Below are 13581 nucleotides of genomic sequence, written 5' to 3'. Positions count from 1 at the left end.
TTGAGCTAAATTAAAATGCTCAAAACCAATTATTGACTTTTCTCAAACTCCTGTCATATTCTCCCCTTGAATGGACCAATTCACCAGGCTTGAATCCGATTCTTTCTGAAATTCTAGGTTTCTCTCTTGAACTTTAGGTTCCAGCCCAACATTCTACCATAGTCAAGAAATTCATAAAGGTCACCAATGATTATGTTGCTACCCAGAATAAATTGCAAGAGATTAAGGATAAAGCAACACAATCAACATTGAAACAGAGGAATGTAACACAGCTCTTCGACCAATGAAAGATTCTTGAAAAGAATTTAATCTAAGAATCTCTCAAGCCTTTACTACTCGATCCCACTATGATAAAGAAGAAGAGGAATTCGAAGCAGAATTGACTCAGATCAACGAGAGGCTTGCCAAGGTTCGAAAGAGAAAAAGCTGACATAGAGCTACATATGGCCACTGCTCGACGCAAGCAACAAAAACTCTTCAAAGAGATTTACACCATTGAGACCAAACAAAAAGAATGCATGAGGCAACTCGAAAAAGCTCAACATGAAGAGTATGAGCAAACTGAAATACTCTCAGCCCTGGACAGTGAGAGAATTCAACTGTATTCTGACTTGGCAGGACTTCTAACACCTTATATTTCTCCACCCTAGGACATCCATATTTGTAATGACATCCTTTTATTTTCAGACTTATGCATTTTAATTTTAATTCAACAAACAATGATATTAATTCAAATACTTTCCATTTACTGAGTTAATTACATTTTCAGATTCAATATCTTTGATCTGATATGCATTTCCAGAATATAATTCGATTATTTGAAAAGGCTCTTCCCAAGTATGGGACCATTTGCCAAGAACTCTCGACTTCTTTTCCATTGGCAAAATAACCTTCAAAACCAACTCTCGTACACTGAAGCATCTTTCTTTCACTTGACGGTTATAACTTCGAGCAACACTTTCTTTTTGTCGAATCATATTTTCAAGTGCCAGTATACGTCCTGAGTCTAAATCATTTAACTCATCGAACATTGCATTCCAGTAATCATCAACCGACAAATCATCTTACTTTAACACTCTCAAAGTATTAAGATTGATTTCAAATGGTAGCACATCATCATGTTCATATACTAATTTATAAGGAGAAGTACCTGTTGACCCCCTTGGTGAATTTCGGTAAGCTCAGAATACCTGGCTCAAAGTCTCATGCCAAGTTCGATGCCTACTTCCGATCTGTTTTTTGATCAAACTGATCAAAATTTTATTTGCCGCCTCGACTTGTCCGTTGGCTTGTGCATAATAAGGGGTTGAGATAACCATATTAATATTTCTTGAAACTGCAAAATTTTTTATTCTTTGACCAGTGAACATAGTTCCTTGATCAGTACTCAATATTTGAGGAATTCCGAATCGATGGATTATATGCTCCTCGATGAAATCTATTATTTCATTTTGTCTAACCTCTATCAAAGGAACTGCCTCGACCCACTTCGTGAAATAATTTATTGCTACCAAAATAAATTTGCGATGTTTCGATGAAGGGGGAAGTATCAACCCAATTAAATCCAAAGCCCAACTTCTAAACGGCCATGGCTTAATGATCGAATGTGGCTCAGATGCTGGGACCTGTTGTATCGCCCCATGTCATTGACATTCTTGACATGCCTTTGCGTAACCGATACAGTCTTTAACCATGGAGGGCCAAAAAAATATGATTTCGAGATAGTACCCATTTCATTTTAATCCCAGTCAGATGAACGCCATATATTCCTTCATAGACCTCTCCTAAAGCAATGCTTTTTTCAGCTTGACTTAAGCATCTCAAAAGACTATCGTCAATTCCCTTCTTATACAACTCATCCGCCATCAAGACGAAATTCATTGCCAGCAATTTTATCTTTCTGTTGACTCGAATACTAGGATTCCTCAAATACTCAATGATAGGTTTCCTCCAATCATCATCTTCCCATCCATCCACATACAAAACCTCTCTTTCATCTATAGGCACTAATATTTGACGAATATTTGTCAATTTTCTTAGTGTCTCTGGGCCTATCTTGTATCTTGAAGCTATTTGAGCTAACTCGTTAGTGATTTCATTCTGAATCCTTGGGATATGAACCAATGAAACTTTTTGAAAAGAAGTTAACAACTCCCAAGCCGTTGCCAAATATTTTTGCAATGTCTCATTGTTATATTTGAACTCTTTAGATAACTGTTTCAAGACTAACTGGGAATCCTTAGGATCTGGACTTCCATAGCCCCTTTTTCGATCAAGATTTCAAGGCCTAAAATTAAAGCTTCATACTCTGCCATATTATTTGAGCAAGGATATTTAAGCTCAAACAGAAATTCCGATGGAATCCCTTTTGGTGAAATATCAAAATTTCTACCCCTGCACCATTTTTGTGCTTAGACCCATCGAAATACAACTTCCAATAGTCAACTTGAACATCGAGTACATTTGCCCCTTGATCATTCAGATTCTTCAAATTATCAACTAGAAAATCTACAATGACCTATCCTTTTACAGCCTTTGCTGGGACATATTGCAAGTTGAATTCTGTCAACGCTAGCATCCATTTCCCCAAACGTCCTCTTAACATTGGAGAGCTCAACATATATTTGATAAGGTCAGTTTGTGCAAACATTTTCACAGGCTTACCTACCATGTAACATTTTAATTTCATGCACGCATAATATATGGATAAACACAGTTTTTCAATCAGTGAATACCTTGTCTCGATATTAGTCAATACCCGACTAAGGTAATAAATGGCCTGTTCATGGCCATTCTCATCATCCTGAGCTAACATACACACAATCGTGTTTGTAGATGCGGCAATGTATAGTTTTAAAAGCTCATGTGGATGAACATTTGCCATTATCGGAGCTTTAGACAAATAAGCCTTTATCGATTCAAAAGCTTGTTGATGCTCATTCGTCCATTCTAATTGCGAATCATTTTTTAGTTTTACTAAAGGTGCAAACACTCGAGTTCGGCCAGAAAGATTCGATATGAACCTTTGAAGATAATTCACCTTCCCCAGGAACGATTCTTTTTTCGACTTAGGAGAGGACAGTGCTAAAATTACATTAGCCTTATTCTTATCGATAGCAATCCCCTTTTTATGAACAACGAAACCTAAGAAATTTCCAGCCGACACACCAAAGGCGCATTTCAAAGGATTCATTTTTAATCCTTTCTTATGCATAGTAATAAATGCCTATCTTAAAAGATCAATGTGCTGATTCACCGAATTCGACTTAACCATAACATCATCAATATATACTTTCATAAATTTTCCAATATACTTATGGAATATGGCATTCATTGTACGTTGGTAAGTTGCACTAGCATTTTTCAAACCAAAAGGCATAACTACCCATTCATAGGTGCCTAATGCCCCAGGACATCGAAAAGCAATTTTAGATACATCATCTTCTGCGATGAAAATTTGGCTATAACCTGAATAACCATCCATAAAACTTAATATTTTATTCCCTGCTGTAGAATCAATTAACATGTCTGCTATGGGCATAAAATATTCATCCTTCGGAGTGGCATTATTCAGATCTCTGAAATCAATGCACACTATTAATTTTCCGTTCTTCTTCATCACAGGAATAATATTCGAAACCCACTCAACATAACGTGTGGTTCGAATAAATTTTTCTTTAATTAAACATTCTATTTCTTCCTTAATCTTTTGATTAATTTTTGGAGCAAAACGTCGAAGAGTTTGCTTCAGAGGTCGAGCATTTGGATTCAATGCTAATCGATGTTCCACAACAGAACGATCGAGATCAGGCATCTCATGATAATCCCAAGCAAAATAATCTTTAAATTCATGTAGAAGATGAAATAGTTTAGTTCGAAAAGGGTCCACAAGATCTTTGCAGATGTAAGTAATTTGAACATCATCAACATATCCCAAATTAATTTCCTCTAAAGGATCTTGGGATTCAAACCCTTTTAGATTATCATCATCTTTTACTGAATATTTTTCAAAACTCAGGGGTTCTAAATCATAGATGCAATCAAAAGATAAATCAATAGATTCATTAGGAATAGAATGAACTTGATCATTTGCTGGATTAACAACAGCTTCATTTTCATTTTCAATACAATGAACTTCTGCTATTTCATTAGTAGTTTGACTAATAACATCATTTGAGTTACATAAGGATGAAAAACTTAGACCATGACTAAATTCGATTGAAGACATCAAATTTTTGCTATGAAAAGAAGAAGAAATTACGTTCCTAAATGATTCGACTTCATCAGAAGAATCATCTTTATTTTCTACAAAAAAGAAATTATTTATATATTTATTTAAAGTTAACAGATAATCTGAGACATCTCGTGCATGTTCCATCGAGCAACGCCTCGAATCCCTTTTAAGACGAACAATCCCAATCAGTTGGGATACAGCAAGACGTGGATGACGCAACTTCACAGTTAAACCTTCTAAAGTCAAGTAACAGCCTTCACAGTTGAAAGAATTTAACATCATATCAACATTTAGAGGCTTCAGTTTTAGACTATATACTCTAAAGTCGACATGTAGCTGTTCGACATATAAATTTGAATCAGCCTTAACAACCTCAAGCTTTCTGTCTTTTGTCCAAAGGAGGACACTTTGATGCACAATAGATGGTATAGCTCCAACCCCGTGAATCCAGTCTCATTCTAACAAGGCATTATAACTTGCTTTCAAAGGCACCACCATGAAAACAATGTTTTGATCAGAAGATCTTACCTTCACCCCCAAGGTAACCAGACCTTTAGCAGGAGTTGAAGCACCACTAAAGTCTATTACAGCAATATTGGTGGGAACCAAATCATCAGGATGTTTGCAACTTTCATCAGCATCCTCTCCGGCAAAAAGCTTATAGCTGCTCCACCATCAATTAAAACTTTGTTTACCTTAATCCCACTCATAGTTGAAGTGATATGAAGTGGGAGAAGATGGGACTTTTGTTTTTCAGAAGGCCTCAGAAAATATCCTAGTTCATCCTCATATCGAATGAATGAAAAGGCCTCTTCAGCATCCATATCATAATCATCTTCAGGGTCACCTTCATATTTGCCCAAGTACTCAATTGGGATAATTGAAATAGTCCCAACCATGTCATTATTTCCTTCTTCGAAATACTCTTCATTTAAATCAACATCTGTGTCTTTGTCAACATCTGAAATGTTAACTGCTGACTTACCTTTATCCAACTTTGCGGGAAAAGGAATACCCTTTGGATAAGTTTCTCCATCAGATGCAAAGACTATTCGGGAATGCACTGAAGGCGTTGCCCCCTTGCCTTTATCAGTTTGAGGCTTCCTAGTTGATTGTTGATTCCTTCTTCTTCTACCCCTTAGGTGCCCTCTAGCTCGGCCACGGTGGCAAGGATATCGACCCCGAGGAGACCCTCGATGTTCCCAATGTAGGTTACGCCTGTATTGAGCATCTCTATTCCAGAATTCTTGACAATTCTGAATCCATTGCATTCCAACAGCCTGAGAACGGCTTAGTGGTGCAACAGCATTTTGCTAAAGAGCATTGGAACTCTATCCTTCTACTCGTCGAATTGGTTATTTTTGACAAGCCTGTTCCTCTCTATGAGCCAATTCTTTCTTCATTCATTCATTCTTAAATATTGCTGTAGCTTCAGTGTCAAACACAGTGTTGCATCGAGGACGCAGAGATACGTCCTGATCTTTAAGCTTTTGCTGCATCAGGAATTCCAACAAACCGTCTCCCACACCAGGGTATACGGATCGGACCTGTGATTCGAAATCACCCAAAGCCACATCAAAATCTTAAGACATTCCAACCATATTTACACTAAAATATGGCTCAGTAAAACTGGCTTCAGTATCAAAAGGATCAGAATCAACTTTCATCTCTTTATTCCCATCATCAAACTTCAAGCGCCTTTCCATAATGGCCTCTTGCATAAGATCCCTGAAACGAACACAATTATTAGTCGAATCACTAGTTGCTTGGTGAAACTTGCAATAAGGTTTTTCTTTCAAATCTTTCACCGAAAGTAAAGTTTTGCCTTCAAGCAAAATTAATTGTTTATCTTTAAGCAACACATCGAAAATCTGATCAGATTTTGAGATATCAAAACTATATTTCTTTCCACTCTTTAGTTTTGAATTATTTGACTTTTCATTATTAGGGAGATTTTTTAGCAAAGAAAAAACATACGGAGGATCTTTTTTAAGTTCTGCTAAATCAACATTTACTTCTAAATCGGACTCCTCCTTTGAGGATTCCATGGCAACATAAGCAACCTTCTCTTTTCAAGTAAAAGATTTATTCTTTGATCTCCTTTCATCCTTATATTTCTCTTTTTCTTTCTTCAGAAGTTCGACTTGACAAACTCTTCTAGCCAAATGGGCTAAGTCAGGAATATGCACATTAAGCAATTTTCGACGCATATAAAATTCTAACCCTATGACTGCTATTTTCACCACTTCACTCTCGGACAGTGACACATAATATCTACTTCTAGCATTTTTGAAACGTATCATATAGTCATCGATGGTTTCACCATCTTCTCGTTTCAAAGCTACTAGATCAGTAACTTCTACATTTAATTCTCCCCAATAGAATTAGGCATGAAAAGCCATTTCCAACTGAGCCCAAGACATTATCAAATTTGGTTTAAGATTCAAAAACCAAGTAAATGCATTCTTCGTTAAAGAATAAGGAAAAAACTTCATTTTCAAATTCTCATCATTGGCTAGATTCCCAATCTCGACCAAATATCGAGCGACATGTTCAGTGGTCGATTCTCCAACTTTTCCCACAAATTTTGTAATTATCTTTGGATTTTTCATTCCTCTTGTCACTTCAGCTATTTGAACAATTTGAGAAAAAGCTGATACAAAATGAGGTTGATTCATGAACCCTACATTTAAACCGACTCTATTAAGCACATCCTCCACAATTCTTGTCACTTGATAACGTCCACCGACCTGATTAGCATGTAATCGAGTTAGAATGTCATCTGCATTTTGACCATGAGGAATTAACTGAGGATTCTCTCTGTTACTTAAAACATTATTTTTATTTTGAAATATACTTTTGAAACCCTCATTATTCCCTCTGGCATCATGCCTTTCTCCTTCATCATAATCAACGATTCGAGCAATTCGTTCGACTTGCCTTGCAAGACGGTCAAATTTTGATTCGTGATCATCCATCATAGGGTTCAAAATTGTGGTCATTTGCTGAGTCAATAAGTTGACCAAATCATGATGACTTTCCTCTACATGTTGTCGAAATGCTGCCATTGAATTAGAGGCATTCGAAGTAGAGCCCACATTATAATCACGAGAAAACTCAAAATACTGTTGTGGATTTTGAGAATTATTTACTCCAGTTACACTCCCAAAACGGATGGGAGGAATAAACCCAATCACTTGTGGAATATAGCCAGGAGGAAGGCTATAAGGAAGCCAACCAGCAGTTACTGAAGGCTGTGCTGGTAGTAAGTTACCACGTGGACGAGTATTGCGTTCATTATTTCCAGTCTGAACACTAGTAACCATTGTACTTTCACTTACAACCAAGCCTTCTGAATGTGAAGTAACATCCGAAGGTTGTACAGTTACTGGTATACTGTCACTGATGGACAAACCACCATTCACATTCAACAATTCATCAGCCATGTGAATAATTATTTCACTTCTCAATTGCATACACCAAATGACACCAAAATTATTTGACACACTTTAGTTTAAAACTATCCCACCAGGCATGCCAATTTGTTTTGTCAATTTTTAGCAAATCGATGGTGGTTCGAGTCTAATGGTTTGGGAGCGAAACCTACTCCTCTTTTGCAGGTACTAGTTTCACTATCAGTGCATCAAAGGTCCTCGAATTAGACAAGCATTAAAAAAGAAAAAAGGTTTAAAGGGTGTAAAATAAGACTTTCGGAAGATAAACTGACTGAAATCGAAAATGTTTGTAATGAATTTAAATAAAGCATAAAAATGCCTCCGATTGAATCAAAGGACTTTTGACATGAAGATTAAAAGTACTAAAATATAGATCCAACAATAAAATTTATTATTATCTCTAAGAATAAAATATATATGTAGATATAGTTGAAGAAATTTGTAACTAGGAGCCTTAAAGAAAGGTTTAAGCAAAAACCGTAAAAAGAAAAGTGCATTACACTCATAAATGTAAAACCAGAGAAAAGATAAGAGTAAGACGTGAGTATATATAAAGAGTTGAGTGCCAAAATACAGAATATCAAGCTCCGGATGCAACCTTAGAATATCAAAATGACATAATCTATCAAAACTCAAAATCTTAAATTTCGAAATTTGGAAAGAGTGGTTGAGTAAGAAATTGCTAGATTCTTACCAAATTGATATGTGGATTTTGTAGAGAATTCCGATATGAACACGTGGCTACTGACGGCTCCTCAATTGGAGCTCCGGATTCAAAGTTACGTGGAATTGAATTTTTGGAGGAGGGTTTCGTTTCTATTTCTCTATGCCTCCTTGAGTGTTGCTGCATTCTTCAAAAAGGGATGGAAGAATATGAGGTGAAGCTTTGTTATTTTAATAAATTGAGTGGCCTTGGGCCCGGTTCGTGCTCGGTTCGATTGATTTGGCCAGTTCGGCCCAATTTTGGGCCAAAATCTTTAAAATTAGTGTCAAAATTTATATTTTAATTATCTCTACTTCATTAAACTATAAAATTTAATTTTCTAATTTTTCTAAATAATACTTAATTTATTGACTAATTATTTATTAATTTTGCGGGTTTTACATCCTACCCACCTAAATAAGAAGTTTGCCCTCAAAATTCATATTCAAAAACCTAAAGAGAGGTGTGGGTAGTCACTTCTCATTCCAGATGTCAAGCTCCCAGATGTGTTTCTTAAATCCAGCTCAACTCCAAGAAACCTTTACTAACGGTACTACTCTTCCGTGTAGTCGCTCAACACTGGAATCATCAGTTCTAACCAGAAGTACTTGAAACGTAAAATCTTCTTCCAATTGAACTAATACGGTAGCAAAACTATATGATACGTCACCGGCCACCAATCCATCTTAGTACTTTAAACAACTCAATACACCTCGATGTCATCCCCTTAGTCTTGATTATCCCTCGATTCTAGTCTATTGAAACAACCTCGAAAAATGCATAACTTCTTAGCTTAAACTATCTAGGTTTTCTCCACCGGTCTGCATAACTTTTCTGTCGGCTTTGCTCAATCAAAAATCCCAACTTGAATTCACTTAGTTTTTCTCCATTGTCTTGGCTTTTGATTTGGGGCCTAGGACACTTGAGCTTCAAAGGAATAGTCTTTCCTATAACCTATCAAACACTGAGTTACATGCACCGCTACTTCATCTTTCGTGATATATCTTAGTAACTTTAAGGTGAATCGAAGGTTCGCTCATGTGTGCTTCAGAAAATAGTTCATGTGTCAACTTTTGACATTCCTCAAACTTGTTCGTGTATTTAGCGACCGACATTTGACCCTGTTTCAATTGTAGCAGTTCAAGCTCCTTACCCGTTCTGACCGAGTTAGGGAAGTATTTCTTGTAAAACTCAGTTCAGAATACATCCCAGGGTATAGCAGCATCACCATGCTGCAGAAGGCGTCGCATCCCTTGCCACTAATACTGGGCTTCACCCGCTAACTGATAAGTTGCAAACTCAACACGTTGATCTTCAGGGACTTGTTGTGCTTGTACAGCCTGCTCGATTGCTTGAAACCAGTTGTTGGCCTCAGTGGGGTTTGTGGTTCCTCCGAAGATCGGTGGATGTATCTTAAGAAAATTTGCAACAGTCATTGGCCCGTTAACCCCATTAGCGTCGTTCCTATTTCCAGCTTGATTCTCTAGTGCTTCGGCTGTCGCCTGCATAGCCGCAACCATGTTTTCCAGGGCAGCCATAAAGTTCACATGGTCATTTCCCATCATTTTAGAGTCCGCAGTACCTATTCTACATCTGCTTCACCTGCGACCGCGTCCACGAGTCGCCATCTGGTTCTTTTTCATACCAAACAAGTGATATCAAGGTGATCAATCTCAATATCATAAATCTAGTGCTTCAAAGTCCCAAATGCATGCTCATGAATATTCATGCCATATTTATTAGTTAGATAACCTAGTTTGGCATGTACAGACACCCAAAGTATGCCCAGAAGCGTAGTCAGTCCATCCCTCAGGCTCTACAGGAACCAACTGCTCTGATACCATAATGTAACACCCTACCACACAGAGCTTTACGCTTAAGTTATAAAACAGAGGTGGTGAGGTATTACGACCTCTAAGAATAAAATATATATGTAGATATAGTTGAAGAAATTTGTAACTAGGAGCCTTAAAGAAAGGTTTAAGCAAAAACTGCAAAAAGAAAAGCGCATTACACTCATAAACATAAAACCGGAGAAAAGATAAGAGTAAGACGTGAGTATATACAAAGAGTTGAGTGCCAAAATACAGAATATCAAGCTCCGGATGCAACCTGTGAAGCTAAGGCTGGCCGGAGTATAAATTCATGTATAAGCATAAGTATATATCCCAAGATAACCCAATATGCATAAAGAAAACACCTAATTCTTCAGAAAGCCTCGATTAAACATCATTTATCTATATATATACATAGGAGAATCTATAAACAGAAAATACATAATAGACAACCCCAAAATATAACTTCCTAACTTTGCTTGCCAGAGAAACCTCCAAATGCTCACCGAGACACATCTCGACCTGCATCTGAAAACGACAACATAGATATGAATGAGAATCGAAGGTTCTCAGCATGGTAATGGTGCCCACATACATAATTGATAAGGTTCCAGGAAAGCCAGAGGCGATCCTAGAACTTCAACACTCAGATTTAAATCTTAAAGTTTATAAATGGAGAACCATAAATGGGGTAGTTTATCTAAGGTTCTTATTTCTAATTCCTTTCTAACTTAAGCCCTAATTTTTGCTTTCCTCCAATCCTTCAAAACTCCGGAACACAGACAAGCAATACAGACAAAGCAAACACAAGTAGGATACAGATACAGCAGGTAGCAAATATAGCAGGTAAGTATAGTAATCACATAGGCAAGCCCAATTAATGCACAATCAAGCAAAACACACATATGCATATGATGTATGCTTGTCCTATGGCTGATGAGTCTCCACAACATGTCTGGTAGCTAACCCAGACATCGTCTTCTTAAAAACTGTTGAGCGGTACAATTGATAAACCCATATTTTATGATATATTTTGTGCCTAAGTTAAGTGATTTATTTAATCATTCAATCACTTATTCATGTTAATTGCATGGTTTTACTTTCCCTTCCTTATTATGTGATGTATGTGAAAAACATGTTTCCTATGCTTTAAAAGTAATAATTTTAATTTCCCTTTATTACCATTCGATGCCATGATTCGTGTGTTGAGCAATTTCAGATCTTCTAAGGTAGGAATGACTTAAAGGATGGAAAGGAAACATACAAAATTGGAAGGAAAGCATAAAACGGAGTTTTTGAAGAAACAAGCAGCAACGCGATCGCATGGACGACGCAGCCGCATGCCAGCGCGAATTAACAGCGACGCGACCGCGTGCTTGACGCGATCACGCGCCTTAAGCGAAACGCATATGACGCGGACGCATGACTAACGCGACCACATGACAAGGAAAACCCCAAATGACGCGACCGCGTGACCCACGCGGACACGTGACAGAGGCCACGCACTAGAAATTACAGAAAATGCCCCCAGTGATTTCTGAAGCCCTTTTTGGCCTAAATCCAAGTCCAGAAGGCACAGATCAGAGGTTATGAAGTGGGGGAATGCATCCATTCAGAGGAGAGTCTCCAATTAGTTAGTATTCATGATTTAGATTTAGTTTTGAGAGGGAGATTCTCTCCTCTCTCTTTTAGGATTTAGATTTAGGATTTTTATTCGCTTTCAGGATTATCTCTTTCTATCAGGTTCAACATTCCTTTTTATTTATCTTTTCAATTTAATTTATGAATTCTTCTATGTTACAGATTACTCTTTTGAATTAATGTTATTTGAGGTATTTCAGTTTACAATTGTTTCTTTTATTTATATTCCTGTTGCTTCCAATCTGAAGACATTTTTATTCCGATAGATTTACCTTTTCCCTTTTGGTCTTGGTTAAGAAATCAGTAACTCAGGAGTTATCAAACTTAAACATGATTGATAATTGTTATCTTTGCTAATTGAATTGAACTTCAACAATCCCAACTTTTCCTTAGGGATTAATTAGGATTTGAGGATCTAACTAATTAGTCACTTGACTTTCCCTTGCTCTAGCAAAGGTTAACTGAGTGGAATTAAGATTCAATTTTCATCATCATTGATAAGGATAACTAGGATAGGACTTCCAATTTCTCATACCTTGCCAAAAGTGTGTTTTACGGTCATTTATTTACTTTACAGTCTTTCACTTATTTCAATTGCAATTTAAATTACTTGCTCCCTACCTTCAAAACCCCAATTTACAATCTTCATAACCAATAATAAGAACATACTTCCCTGCAGTTCCTTGAGAAGACGACCCGAGGTTTAAATACTTCGGTTATCAATTTATTTAGGGGTTTGTTACTTGTGACAACCAAAACGTTTGTAAGAAAGGTTGATTGCTTGGTTTAGTAACTATACTTGCAACGAGAGTTTACTATAACTTCTAAACCATCAATCTTCCGTAACTTCAAAATGGCGCCGTTGCCGGGGAGTTGCAATCATGTGCCTTATTATTGGTTATTGTAAATATTTTTCTTTTACTTGTTTATTTATCTTTATTTTTCTCTTTTTATTTCCATTAGCTACTATGAATTCTCACCCCTCTCGCTTCGAGTTTGGTTCTAATATTGTTGAAAGGAGTGAAAGTTATAACAGGAACATGCATCGAGGTCAGAGCAATCAAAGATGGATGGAGCCAAGAGGATCTGATCAATCCTTTAGGCAACAACACCCTCCAAGATATCATGGACAAAGACCATTCTACAATGCATACCAAGCAAATAGACATGGTGGATAACCTTGTGGTTACGAACAAGCCCCACCCTGCGCTTATAGGCCATCCTCTCAACATAACTTTGAACCACCACACACACAAGCTCCTTTTTACCATTCGCCACCATATAACCCTCATTTACCCCGATTCCAATCCAATTACTCCCAAACACCACCACTTCCCAATGTACCACGTCCAAATCCAGCACCCCGAGAATCAGAGGTTCGCCTCAAGGAAACAGTAGATCAACTTCAAACAACCCTTTATCAACTGGAGCAAGCAATAAGTCAGTTATCTTCTAGACGTTCGAACATTCAAGGACCTCCCACAACTTCGTGTGGACAATCTAATGATGAGCGTAGCATGAAGGAGATACTAGAAACTCTAGTGGACAGAACAAGGCATGACTTCGTACTGGAACAAGTAGAGGAAGCTGTCATTATACAAGAAGAAGAGTTGGTTGAGACCTAGGAGACGCTGAGCCTCCATGGAAATCCAGAGTTGTGAAGAATTCTGTCAAGGACATTGCAATTGATGCTAAGGAGGATAGCACACAACC

The sequence above is a fragment of the Arachis hypogaea genome, chromosome 18, assembly GCF_003086295.3.
Source record: "Arachis hypogaea cultivar Tifrunner chromosome 18, arahy.Tifrunner.gnm2.J5K5, whole genome shotgun sequence".
Classification (NCBI taxonomy): domain Eukaryota; kingdom Viridiplantae; phylum Streptophyta; class Magnoliopsida; order Fabales; family Fabaceae; genus Arachis; species Arachis hypogaea.
Note: the sequence above shows the minus strand (reverse complement) of the source record.